Source organism: Crinia signifera, chromosome 8, assembly GCF_055691185.1.
Source record: "Crinia signifera chromosome 8, ASM5569118v1, whole genome shotgun sequence".
Classification (NCBI taxonomy): Eukaryota; Metazoa; Chordata; class Amphibia; order Anura; family Myobatrachidae; genus Crinia; species Crinia signifera.
Genome location: NC_139224.1, coordinates 125,537,188 through 125,551,081, shown reverse-complemented (window position 1 = coordinate 125,551,081; position 13,894 = coordinate 125,537,188). Strand labels below are relative to the sequence as shown.

Here is a 13,894-nt window from a genome sequence, read left to right as displayed (position 1 = left end):
AGAAATATAGTTTGAGAACCTCTGGTCTAGTAGTTGATTTAAATGCACACGTTTTGTTTCAATTTCTTTCCCCAAAAATAAAAGTGTTGCATGCTGCTCTCACTATACAGCCGCTGACATTAGATAGGAGCTGCTATTTAAAGGTAGAAATCTTTGTAGGTTTGGTGAAATGATGCTATTTTTCTAGCAGATGTTTAATGATCGTGTGTTTTCGGGTTGTTTTTTTTTTTTCTCTTTGCATTCCCAGCACGGGTTGCATTGTTGTACATTGTTTAACAAAGGAACATAAAGTCCTAGACAGAAAGAAATAGCTGTCATGATCTGTAACAAAAGTTATCAACCTTGAATTTTCTTGTAAGAAACTTGGCTACACTTTGCTTTCGGAGTTCTCGGTGTGTGTGATACTGCTACAGATCACTTTGGCAATAGCAGTCTGTGGAGACCTGATAGCTGCATGCCTGCTGCCCTCAGATATCAGTCCCATGGAATGTGTGTGTGTGTGTGTGTGTGTGTGTGTGTGTTTGTTTGTGGAGGGGGGGGGGGGGGGTGTATTTCACTCTTATACTCCCCTTTGGCTCTATAGGCTGCATTTTACAGGAGAGGAAGTTGGTGCTGCAGTAAACATATGGTCTCCCTGGCAACGTCTTCATGTGGCTGCAGTTTCGCCTTCCTTGACCGTGTATCGTACCCCCCTCCCCAATATGCTGGGATGTTTTGAAGAACTAATGGGAAATGTATAATTTTGGAAGGTATAGGTAAGTGACCTGTTAAAGGTATAACAACAAATCTGTATTAGTGCTAAGCACTTAGGCACCAAATTAACCCAATTTTTTAATTGCATTACACTGTTGGCTTCTTAGTGTTGGTGCTTGCTGCTGATGTGTTTTTGTTCATTTTTTCTTTTGAACAAATGCGATCTAATTTAAGCAGCCAGTCAAATCGTGTGGTTTAGTCTTCTATGCATCATGGGTGTATAATAGGTATAGCAGTTTTATTGTGTTATTAGGTTCAAAATATGTCAGCACTACATTTGTTTTATGGGGCCTACACATGGAGCAATTTCTAAGCGATCTCACTAGTTTGCTTAGGAAATGCCCCTACATCACTCCGTGTGTAGGGCCATAGCAATGTGCTGCCCTGCGCGTAGCTTTGGCCCTACACCCCTATAATTTAATATCCAGCAGGCTGTATAAATCTATAATCGTCTGTGTCAGGGCCATTCTCACGGAGAACACTGTCCCTGACAGATCGCTGAGTGATCTAGCATCGCCCAGAACGCTCATCTCACCATTAGTCATGTTGGTTAATCCTTGCCGAGCTGAAACTGTTTGGATTTCCTCTGGCAGCAGAGGAGTTAATTAAGGTGTCTGTGTAGGGAGCAGATTTGTGTGACTAACGTTTTAGAACAATGCGGGAAGGAGTTTTCTTCCACATGGTATTTTCACTAAAACGAAGAGAAGTAGAATACTACCCCATTCCCATTGCCAGCAATACACCCGGGATATTGCACGTGCACACACCGTAACCCAGCGGAAATGGGATACAGTCACTAAAGTCATCCCTATTTCAGATCTACATGCTTTGGCTTGATGACCGAAATTCGACAGGGCTTAGGTTGAAAGGTCAACATGAGTTTTTTTTGTATTATTATTATTATTATTATTATTATATATTTTTTTTTTTTTTTTTTGAGCAAGCATGTGCCCCCAGGTGGTATTTCATGCCCTTCTATCCACTATGGTGGTGTGCCTGTGTTTTTAAAATGTATTTTATATTCCCTAGCTGACGCTATAGTTCTTTGGCTTATTAAAGTCTAAAATACTTATTCAAAAGTTCTATCAAACATATGACTTGTTTTTCTTAAGGAAGAGAAGCCATGTATATATCTGCAAAGCACCCCCACCCCACACACACATGCTGCACCAACTTACTATGGGGTCAGTTTAATTCAACGTGAGTTCAATTGCACCATAAAGGAGATACTGGCCATTTCAGTGATCTGCGGTGTCTGAGAATGCCAGTGCTTTCATTGGGGGCATAAAACAGCATCATGGACCAAGTTTTTGTCTGATTTTTCTGCTTGTACCCCGTATCTGAAATGTTTGGTACCAGAAGTATTTTGGATTTCTAATATAGCTGTATTTTACAATATTTGCATACAATAATGAGATCTTGTGGATGGGACTTGACATTAAATGCATTATATTTTGTATACACCATGCCATAGAGGGGGGGGGGGGGGGGGGCTATAAGGATTTTCTCACTTAACTGATGGTCTAGCCCAGTGGTAGCCAACTCCAGTCCTCGAGAGCTACCAACAGTTCATTTTCCAGACAACCTAGCTGCTGCACAGGTGCACTCGTTACTCACTGACACATTTTAAAAGATCAACAGTTGGAGCGAATTACTTCACTTGTGATTCTGTGAGTAGATCTGGAAAACATTAACTGTTGGTAGCTCTCGCGGACTGGAGTTGGCTACCCCCAGGTCTAGCCATTATGCTTCAGATCTTCTTGTATAAATTTACTTTCCCCTGTTTTCACTGAACGTTTGCTATGAGTATTTGAGCACAATGCTTGTTTTTAGCATGGAAAAAAGCCTTCTCTTTCCTCCCGTGGTATAATTAGAGATGTGGTTTATGTGATTTTGAATTATTTATCATTACAGTATTTAGTCTACATGCTGCACAATTTACACAAAGCCTTTTTTTATTTTTATTCAAAAGACTATTTTTCCTGCAAGGAAAATGACGATGAACTGGTAGCTTGGGAAGTAGGAGTTCTGCTTGTTTATGTGCATAGTTAATTACTTCCCACTGACATCAATTAGTGACACCATTCCAGAAGGATTTCCCCTTTTTATTAAAGAATTCTGTCTGATTGGTACAGTTTTATGTATGTGAAATGATTATAGGCGCACATACGCTCGCTTTATCATGTATACCTGCTCGTTAGTGCAAATATCTAATCAGACAGTTGTGGCAAAAACTCAGTCTATGGGGGAATTCCGTTCTAATTGATTCCTTGAGGGTTAATCAATAAGTCCCAAAAGCCACCACTCTCTGGGATTATCAGGTGATATCAGCCAAGGTGTCAATCCGATACACTGACCATGCAGATGACAACTCTGGGATTCATGCCAACCTATTAGCTGGTTGATGACTTTGAAGCTCATGGAAGACTCTGGCACCTAGAAGGAGCATAAACAGGTGTGATATGGCTCTGCCAGGTCAGGTGTGACCACATCTATACAGAACACCAACAATTATTTTGTCCAATGCTATCCTTAAGGTGCGTACACGCCTGTGATCCCCGCAGCCTCTGATATTGGTAGCTGTGGGGAGACTGAATCGGCAAGTGCATACAGGTGAGAGATGGCGGTCGTGGGTGGGAGCGAGGGCCAGGCTGCGTGGCTCTCATTAATGATCCGCTCAGTCTTCTACGTACCTCTGGGAGAGTGTATTGGCCATTGAGTGCAGCAAACATGTTGTGATTTTTAAAAAGAGCAATATTGCCCATATAGTGTATGAACATTTAGTATTCACTCTAGGATTTTTTTAGGACAGGGTGCTGACCACTGGGCAGGGCACATTTTTCAATTGGGAGGCGAAATTTTACATTACAAAAAAAAATCATATCTAATAAATTGGGACACTGCGCCACGATTACACCCATTACACATTGTTACACACCATGATGTCAATCACACATTATACACCACACACCGTAATTCACTTTACACTATATGCCACACCATAATGCACCTTGCACTATACACCACACACCATAATGCACTTTACGACACACCATAATGAACCTTACCCTATATGCCACACACCATAATGCCCCTTACACTATACACACCGTAATACCACTATATGCCTCCAGCTGCTGTAGTACAAACCAAGCAGTGATACTCCACACACACTGTCATGGCCAGTTAATTAACTAATGATACAAGTGCTGTGAAGTAGTAGTGGTGCCGTGTCTGGTCGCATGTGACTTCTACCCTTGGAGAAGTTTCCCTGATGTATTGCCACCTTTACATCTGCGACAGATGAGCTTTGCAAGACTCAGCAGCTCGCTGGTGGATGCCTGCATTTGTAGTTACCAGAGGTAAAAGGAGTTGAATGCGAAGGCAGTAGATGAAATACTTGGGATCAATGATCTTTATACAGGTTAAAAAATTCAGATCATGGTCCTTATACGAGTACTAGGTGTCTGTAACTTGGTTACTTTCAGCGATCACCGGACAGATCGCAGATCGTTTGCACCATCCCCCAAATTAATAAGGATTTTTCTGCACATTTTAAGATTTTCCTCTTCGCTTTTTTCCGTGTATTTCATATGTACTCTTGCTCCGGAGATGAGGAATGCAAAAAAAGAAAAAATTAAGAATTGGCTTCAGTCACTGCAAGATACATTAGGATATTCTCTTGAATTTTATATTTTTGGCTATTTCCCTGTTACCACTTATGTCCACCTGTCACAATGTGTATTCGTCTATTTAATGTAGAAGCCTTGTAGGAGGCACTGACAGCTGCTTGTTCAATTACTCCCTGTAGTGCTTCATTTTAAAGCCCCCTGTGGAACAGATGTCTTGCATGCCATATTGAGTGTATTTTCTCTAATATTTACAGCGATTAAATGGCTTGTGTTGCAAAATAAAGCTCCCAGCTGATGGCTGAGATGTGAAGGTGGACTGCAGACCCACCTGCAATTATGTAGCAAGAACAGTATCATTTCATTTAGCAATTGTATGCATCATTTAATGTTGCAATTTAGCTAGAAATTGTAAAGTCTTTTGGTTACAAGCAACCTGTAGGAGTTTATTTGGTACTTATGTAATATCTGGGCTCCCGTTTTTCTTATGAGACCGCGTCCCCTCGCGGGGCTCGCTGCGCTCGCCACGCTTCGGGCACGGTGGCTCGCTGCGCTCGCCACACTATATAAAATCAACTCCATGCGTAGTTGGATAGATGGGGTATGAAAAAATGGGGTGCATTTAACATGGGAGCCCAGATAATACATAAGTACCCTTTATTTATGTACATTGTGATTATTGTTATTTAGGTGGGTTAATTGCATGTATAGAAATTTGAAAGGTGGTTTTTCTTTTTAATATATATAGAGAATATTCTTAATAAAAATTACTGAACTACTCCATATTTTCACTGGTAAATTCGAATTAAACTCGTGCATGAATATTTCAGTGGGTGCAAAGTGTACAGTGTCTCCTGTGTTGCTTGTGTTCCTCCCCTATGCAGCTTTGTTGGTAGCTGAAGATGTTGGAAAAAGCTTGTGACTGGCATGTGTTTCATCCTGTCGTTATCGGCTGTACTTCAGGGATTTTGTTTAACGCGCGCATTGTGAACATGGGTACTTGTGTAGTTTCACGGCGGCTGGCTACGCTGCATTTTCAGCCTAGGCTAAGCTACGTTGTCGGTCTAGCGTAGTGACTCCACGGCAGCCCTGTGTGTAGTCAGCGTAGTGTCCCTGTCAGGCAGCTAGTCACCGTACTGTCTACGGGAACTGCAGCTATAACGCCGGCGGAGAGGGGATCATGTGGACGCCAGCGGAGAGGCGCTTCATCTGTCTGAGGCGCAGGAGCGTCTCAGACACTTGTGCGTCTCAGTAATTCTTGAGGCAGGGTACAGCAACCCTGCCTGTGTCCACTTCAGGGAGACGTACAGGGTTAGGGGTAGCGAGAGCGTTTCGTGCACAAAGGGGGTATGGGGGCGCAAGTGCGTCTCATGTACAATAAAAGACGCATTTGCCAGTGCTCCATGTTACATACTGGCAAATGCCTCAATTTCAAACCCCCACTATCCACGCCAGCCAGAAGTGTGGCGAGCGTATCGAGCCCTGCGGTACGCATCCTCCCGACCTGTTCATACCCCACTCTCCACGTCGGCGTGGAGATGATTTTATAAAGTGTGGCTAGCGGATGCGGATTACTTGACGTGTTTTCCGCATCCCCTCGCGGAGCTCGCCACGCTTCAGGCTCGGTGGCTCGCTACTCTTTATAAAATCAACTCCACGCTGACGTGGATAGTGGGGGCATGAACAGGTTGGTAGGATGCGTACTGCGTCCCCTCACAGGGCTCGCTATGCCCGCTCGCTATGCCCTTCGGACAAGCGTTGATAGTGGGGGTATTTCAGAAACACATTCACAACTGTCATGTCAGGCAGGTTAAAATGGTCAATGGTTCCCACACAATGTAATAAGCGCTGACTGACTACGCTAAATGCTAACTACGTAAGCTCCGGCTAGCCACGAACGGGCGGGAACACTACGCTGATATTGACAGGGACGCTGGGCGTGGGAACACTACACTGATTCTGACAGGGACGCTACGCTGACTACGTAACTGTTGCCATGAAACTACACAAGTACCTGAACACGTTTTACATCCCCAGGATGGACTGGCTTGTCCAGATAGTGCAATTTTTAGCATTGCTACCTCACAGCACTGAGGGCACGGGTTTGAATCTAGCTGTGGAGTTTGTATATTTTCCCCATGGGTGGGTGTCATCCATGTACTATGGTTTGGTCCCAAAATGCAAAAATATGCTATAAGATTAATCGGCTACTAGCAATAATGAACCCTAGTGGGCAGACTAGATGGGCTTATATGACGTCAAATGCATTACTGTTCGGGTGCATCTGACAGATGGGGTTGCTGTACAGCAGCTGACGTGCTGCTGACAGTATGTCACTGTCGGGGTTAGTAAGTGTTGCCCTCCTTGACCTTTTCACAATCAGCACGGCTTTCTTACAGCATTGTTTTCTTGTATGAATTGATGATCATATTACTTTTACTTTTTATGCATATTTAGCCTTGTTCATTATCATCGCACCTGAGAGCATTTTCTCATGGTTTTGTGTTTTTATTATGTTGGAATTTAAACTGCTAATACGGCACTCACCGCACCATAAGGTGAACACATTTTCACAGTACAGAGCGTATGTATGTATGTATGTATGTATGTATGTATGTATGTATGTATGTATGTATGTATGTGTGTGTATATATTATATATAAGTGTAGTCTAATCATTGATTGTGAAGAACTGCACCATATACTTTCAAAGTACATTTATCAAGTCCTTTTTACACACACACACACACACACATATTTTGGCCATTGTTCCGCTCTCCAGTTCTTTTTCTAGCAGTCCAGCATAAAGCAATGGCCACGTAATGAATTGTCATTTACCATAATTAGTACTTTGTTCTGTGTCTTCAGTGTTTGCCGTAGACTTTGAGAACAAATAGCTGGCAGCAGGAATCCCAGACTTAATAGACTGAAGTATTAGTCTACCGAGGGTACGAGCTGGAATCCCAGGATTTAAATTAAATCTGAATCACAGCTCAGGTCTTTATAACACAAAGCCCTTCCAGTAACCGCTAACCAGACTGGCCTGGGTACAGACATGGGTGAATATAAAGTACTCTTTAGAAGCTGGATCTCCTTATTTACTGCAGGACACTAAATATTAACTTGCAGATTACTCAGCTGTGAAATATGCACACTCTGATTTATCTGCTATGATATGTCAACATTGACTTTGTGTGTATTGCCCCCTTTCCTTTATTCTCCCTTTTGATCAGCACTTGGAGTAGAACAAATGTCAGTGAACTTCAGCCAATCGCTAAAAGAATACATCTTGCAGATAAGCTCCGCCCCCATTTTGCACTTGTATTGTACTCCCTGCAATAATACCATGGCTTCTTTAAGACTGTTAAATGGGGGGAAAAGTATTAAAACTGCCTGTTTATTTTTAAATAAAATGTAAATTTGCAATTATTTTTTCCTCAAATGTGTAAGTCCGCTTTCATTAATTAGTGGCCTGATTTGTTGTTTAAGTCCCAGATCTGAATTTGTCTATATATGTTTATAGCCTAGAAATAAGTGAAGGGAGAGAAATGCCGTAATGCTTATGGTGCTGCTCCTCATGGAGAAAAAATACTGCTTCCTGGTTGGTTTCCCTAAAAAGATTAGACAGGAACAGCTGAGGAAATGATGTAGCCTTTTGGGGACACCTCCTAATTAGTCTCACATCCTTTTACATTGGCTTCTCTTGCATGCATGACTAGTTTTTTGTGCAGCACAATGATGGGTGTAATGATTCTTAGCAAATACTTTTATCCTTAGATTATAGTAATCGGTACTGTAGCTGTTGGGGGGGGGGGGACAGGCATGAGAGCTTTTTTGTTTTGAAGTGTATTTAGCTGAAGACAGAGGTGGTCTATTGTATTCCCTACATTGTCTGCCAGTCCCTCTGTACATAATACCTATTCTCAGTATGACATTGCTAAGCTTGGCAATATGTCACCAGCCCATGCTTGTCATTTTAATAAAAACACTACACAGTGATTCTTGCATCTCATGTTTTTGGCCCTTTTTCTATTTGTCACCATAGAATTTTTGTATGTTAGTAATGCCAATTCCGTCTTTGAAAGCTCATTCGCACCTATGCACTTGGAAAAAGTTAATGAAGCACCTTTAGTACTTCAGTAAATGGCCGCTATGTGAAGTATTCTTACGCCTGACCATTACACCAACAGCGACTGTTTGAAACCGTTATGGCTGCCAAAAGGTGGACAAACTTTATTACTCTTCATGGAAGGCTTTCCACAAGATTGTTGAGTATTTCTGTGGGAATTTGTGCCCATTCATTCTGTCAAATATTTATCCATAAGGTCCGATGTTGAATGACGAGGGGTTGAGGGCAGGGCTCTGTGTGGGCCAGTCAAGTTCTTCCACACCAAAACTCCTCAAACCATGTCTTTATAGTCCTTGCTTTGTACACTGGGACACATGTTGGAATAGAAAATGTCCATCTCCAAACACAAAGTTAAAAGCTTAGCAGTGTTCAAAATGTTGTCTTATGCTGAAGCATTAAGAGTACTCTTCACTGGAGAGGAAGGCGGGGCCTGGCTCAAACCCAGAACAGCAGCCCCATATCATTATCCCTCTTCCACCAAACTTCATTTGGCATAATGAAGTATTTAAAACCAATAAGTCAAAACTTATACCCCTTTAACACCAGAAAATTCAGGGACTTGCCTGGGAATACAGTCCAGGGATCATGTAGGGAAATTCCCGGGTTGGCCTCTTTCACACCAGCCTAGTCCCTGAATTTTCTGGTGTGAGGGAAGGAGTGTCCCTCCTCCGTGGACACTGCCTCCAGCCCCCGGCCACTTTGCTGCTGCGCCGCTGTCTCTTCTTCCTACAGGAAGGAGAGGGGGCACACTCCATCCCCAGCAGTCACCCGCTGGCTTCCTCAGCAGCTCAGAGCATGGGTCGCTCACTTTTAGCATCGACAGAAAGCCGGGATGCAGGGTAAGAACTTTTCACACCACCCTGTAGTCCGGGAAGGGCCTGGGAGCAACCCTGCTAGCTAGCAGGATTAAAATCCCGGCGAATTTGGCCCTGGAACCTTTCACACCAGCGCTAGTCGTGGGCCCAACCCGGGGATTTAGACTGGTGTGAAAAGGGTATTGCTATACTGCAGGGCTGGGCAACACCGGCCCTCCAGATGTTAATGAACTACACATCCCAGGATGCTTTGCATTAGTTTTGCTATGTGGCCATGCTGAAACTGATGGAAGGCATGCTGGGATGTGTAGTTCATCATCTGGAGGGCTGGTGTTGCCCAGCCCTGGTACTGGCTACTGTGATCTAATTTTGTTTCACAGAATTAATGTGTTGATATCTCAATACCTATAATTCACTATTATCTAATCAAGTTTTACAATTGTATTAAAACCACGTTAAAAATGATCTAAAAAAAACTTTAAACATTTACAGAGTATTTATACGGCTGACTTTTTCTGTAGGTGGAATACAGGCCACTCTGTGTACCATCCCATAGCTATGGCTGACCCAGGTTAGTAGGTTATTGTTGAAGTTCCTGTATGTTTATCGTTAATTCATTACACTATAAGTGCCAAGAATTGCATTGCGGTATGCAGTTTCACTGGCGACATGTATCATGGAGTGACCGCTCGGACAGGGTCTTTGAATGCCCTGAGTGGAAGCAGGACTCCTGCTCATGTGCGGTCCACTCAACCCTCCTCCTGGTCGGTTGTGAAATGTATCTAAAGGTGCCCACAGACGCTACAATTGTACAGTGCTATGCGTTTTTGACTGTACAATGGTTCTATACAATTTTTCTTCCAGCTTGCTATGAGATGTGCACTTGGATGCATGTGATGAACCCATGTTTGTAATGTTAAATTTCAGATGTAGTCTAAAAAGTACGTGCAGCACGTACTTTTTTAGACATACAATATCGGGCTCCAGGGAACATAAACACCATCCAATAATTGTACATAAGATGCAATTTGTGCTTAAAAAGTACAAAACGCATTCGATAATTGTAGCGTCTGTGGGCACCTTAAGAGGTTACATCGGGCCTATGTGTACTTACCCCCCCCCCCCTTTCTGAAAACAGGTGTGTTTGGGAAAGTAACGATGGGATCCATAAGGTGCAAGTACTGTCTGTTGGCTCTGCCTTTGTTCCCCTCCTCTTTTCATATTAGTTCTCCTCCTTCCTTACTAAACTCCTCATTTGCTTTTAGTTTCCAGTACAACCTGTGCACTGATGATACTCAAACTTTCATATATTCCCCCAATTTCTTTCTCACCCATTATCCTTAAACATGTCCAGAATGGAGCCTTCCCCTCTACAATCAATCATTAAAGCTGCTACACTTTCTTATAAAAAAAAACCTGTGTCCTCTTCAACACCTCGTACGCATGCTTCACTGGTTCCCCACCCCCCTCAAAGACCAATTCCAAACACCTACCCCGCACCTGCTCTTAAAAACACTGGGAATGAGAACAGTGATGAGGTCAGAGACATGGAAGTGTTGGCTTTTCCTCTCACTTGCCTGTCCACTGCCCTTTGGCCACCTACCCTCTGGTCACAATTGCCCCAAGACAGATCCTCTGGTGCTCTCATGCAAAGTTATGGTGCCCATACACTTATAAGATCATATGCAACATCACATTGCAATGTCCCATCACATCTGATCGCATCTTTGGGTGCCCTTTCAGCACCTGATGTCGCATGCCATCTTACAATTGCACATCGGGTGCTGGAATAGGGTGGGCAGGTGGCAGCGGAGTATAGTGTAGCGCTAGCATAATGCTAGTGGGCGGCTGGGGTCAGCGGTGGCGGGAGAATTGTTTAAAACACTGGACTGCACTCTGATTGGCTGAGCACTTTCAGCTGATCCGGGACCCAAGAGGATACCAGCACACACTCAGCACATGTGAGTATCTGCTGGATAATGCATGGAGCTGTGTCCTCTTCCATGCCGCCAGTGGCCCTTCCGGCCCCCTCTCCCCAAACCAGATGCCGCAGAATGTGTGCCCTCCGCCACCCAACCATGGATTGCATTAGATTGATCAGTTGTGGTTAAACGCATGCGATCGCTCCTTCAATTTGATATATCTTATGTGCAGCAAATACTATCTATCAACGCAACATTACACAGTGTTGCCCACGCATCGCGTCAAATAGCCCCTTTTAAAAATGCATAAATCACTCAACTTATCGGGCAGATGTGGTCGAAATTGTATGCAATATCTCACAAGTGTATGGGCAGCATTAGATTTTACCTTTTTAAGTGCACATGTCTCCTTGCCCTATTCAGTGACTCTGAGTTTGGGGGATTATTAAGTTGTCTTCACTAGCTGGAGCCCAATTGAGGGGGGTGGGGATAGGTAAATAGAAGTACCTTACACCTGTCGGTATTTTAGGTCACATTACGTTAATACTATTTTGCACTGTTAACAGCATGGCACTATGGAAACTGTACAGCGCCTTTTATCAATGCTGATACCGAAGACCTCCCACGCTACAAATTGTCCCTTTTTTTGTCATGTTAAGCCAGATTTTTTAATCAAGGTGATTACTTGTTCTTTTGAAATGGGTGTTTGCCTCTGATATCATTTCTACCGGACCAACTATGATGTGGATGTGTTAGCTCCTTAGTAATGAGACCTGCCAGAAGCATCAGGGACACCAACTTCTCTTTTTTTTTTCCCCCTCGCCTTCCCCCAAAAATATATAAATAAACAAGAACCATAAAATGGAATTGGGTTGGCAGAGGAACAAGACAGTTATTTTTGGTCACAGTCCAGTGTGGTGTACTCCTAGTTCCAGTCTTGAAATTGTTAAATTGCAGGCACTTAATTCCCATGCTGCATATTGTTTGGGTGTAGGCAGATAAATATTTCTATATAGCAATGTGTTTGAGGCCGTGCAGATAATTATACTAGTAATAATGCATTGTGGTATGTCTGCGCATACACACTTATCTCTGACATGTCAGTGGTGTAAAAATAAACCTTGACAGACAAGTTGCTCTCACATCCCCTAATTGCTTGTGCTAATCAGACTCTAATGCTTCCTGGGTTACCATTTGTTGTGCCCTCTCCTCGCTTTGTCTGTCTGACTGGTGCTAGGATGTGATAAAGGACGGCAACCATTTCTGCAGACAGAGGAATTTGTTTTGGTTCTGCTGATGGTTTACCTAAGATCTGAAGGCAGTAATTGTGCAGTGTGTGTGTCTTTGTTAAACATTGTGACAGTTAGTGTAACGTGTAAACTCTTGCACTGTTCTTCAGGTCAAAGCTGAGAATAAATGTAATGCTGAATAGCTTTGAATCTGAGTTTGGTTATTGCTTTGCAAAATCTTTAATTGTATAATGACTATTGGGGGTCATTCTGGTTGGCTCGCTAAGCAAGAGGTATTTCGCTGCTCAGCGAGCAATCGAACGCTGCCTGCAGGGCATGCGAATGCCCGCTGCCCAGCCAATCTCCCTGCTGCTTTGTGATGGATGTTTCGCATAAATATTGAGCGATGCAAGGGGATGCGGTGCACTTCAAACTGTGTCCATGTCGACATTCGGGTAAAGAAACTGTGAAAAACCCAAAGTCGACCTTTGGACTGTCGACCTAGACCCATGTTGACCTAATGATCCAAACCCCCGAGAACTGGGTGGGCAGCTGACGTCCTGGCAGGTAGGTATCTGCCTGCGTTCGCAAAGGGACACCCAGCGGTTTCCTGGGCGCACCCAGCGTTTTTGTGGGTATGCCCAGGAAATGCATGCGAACGCCCCCTGCCCGCCTCCATTCTGCTCCCCCTGTGCAAGAGCCATGCTGACTATGCAAGTCAGCGAAGGTGCAGAGCAGAAGCTCTGCACAGGCGCATTTGCGAACGCGCCGGGTACCAATCTAATCAGAATCAGGCTTTGTCCCTTTAGCTGCTAGGTTCTAATGACCTTGTCATCCTCCTCCTCACGTCTGTCATGCTGTGTAAGGTGAAGCGTGCGATATGGTTGCAGTTTGCTGTACCTCGGTAGCAAATGGCATCCATTGTGCTGAATTGAATTCCCTAGTTTGAATTTAGTGCATGTTTTGCTGGTCTCTATAGTGTTGTTCCTGTATGCGATGGAGCCCTCCTAGCACAGTCATTTGTGTATGTGGCCCTAGGGTAGGTATAAGGACCTTGGAGGGCAAGGCTCGGATTGTAGCACCAGGTGGCCATACAGCTCTCGGTAAACCACCGTCACTATGCAAGCTGGCAAAATCACCACTCCAGCTACACAGTGGCAGCTTGCACACAGTATTTGTGTTAATAAAAATGACTTGTATTTAAATCTTGCAGGGGTAAGTCACACCCCACCTAGTGCACAAAAGGTATGACAGGACATTGGGCCCAATTCAGACCTGATCGCAGGGCTACTATAAAGCAGAGCCCTGCGATCAAAGAGTCGCCGCCCTTCAGTGTAAATTCCTGCCCCTGTGCAAGTGGCATCGCAGCCTTGCGAAAAATCTGTGAAACAATCTGCAATTACTCACTATCGAATGAG

General features: G+C 43.7%; 1 protein-coding gene across 2 annotated transcripts in view; it reads left to right on the top strand.

Annotated features, from left to right (window-relative positions):
* The window catches only part of PKN2 (protein kinase N2), a 113,672-nt gene that overhangs the window by 39,653 nt on the left and 60,125 nt on the right, over window positions 1–13,894 (top strand). Inside the window, exon 1 of one of the 2 annotated variants that reach the window (XM_083157145.1) lies at window positions 559–755. The exons of the other annotated variant lie outside the window; for it this stretch is intronic. The gene's annotated coding sequence lies outside the window, so the exon portion shown is untranslated. Of the gene's footprint in view, window positions 1–558; window positions 756–13,894 lie in introns of those variants that run through there. 2 annotated transcript variants of the gene reach the window in all.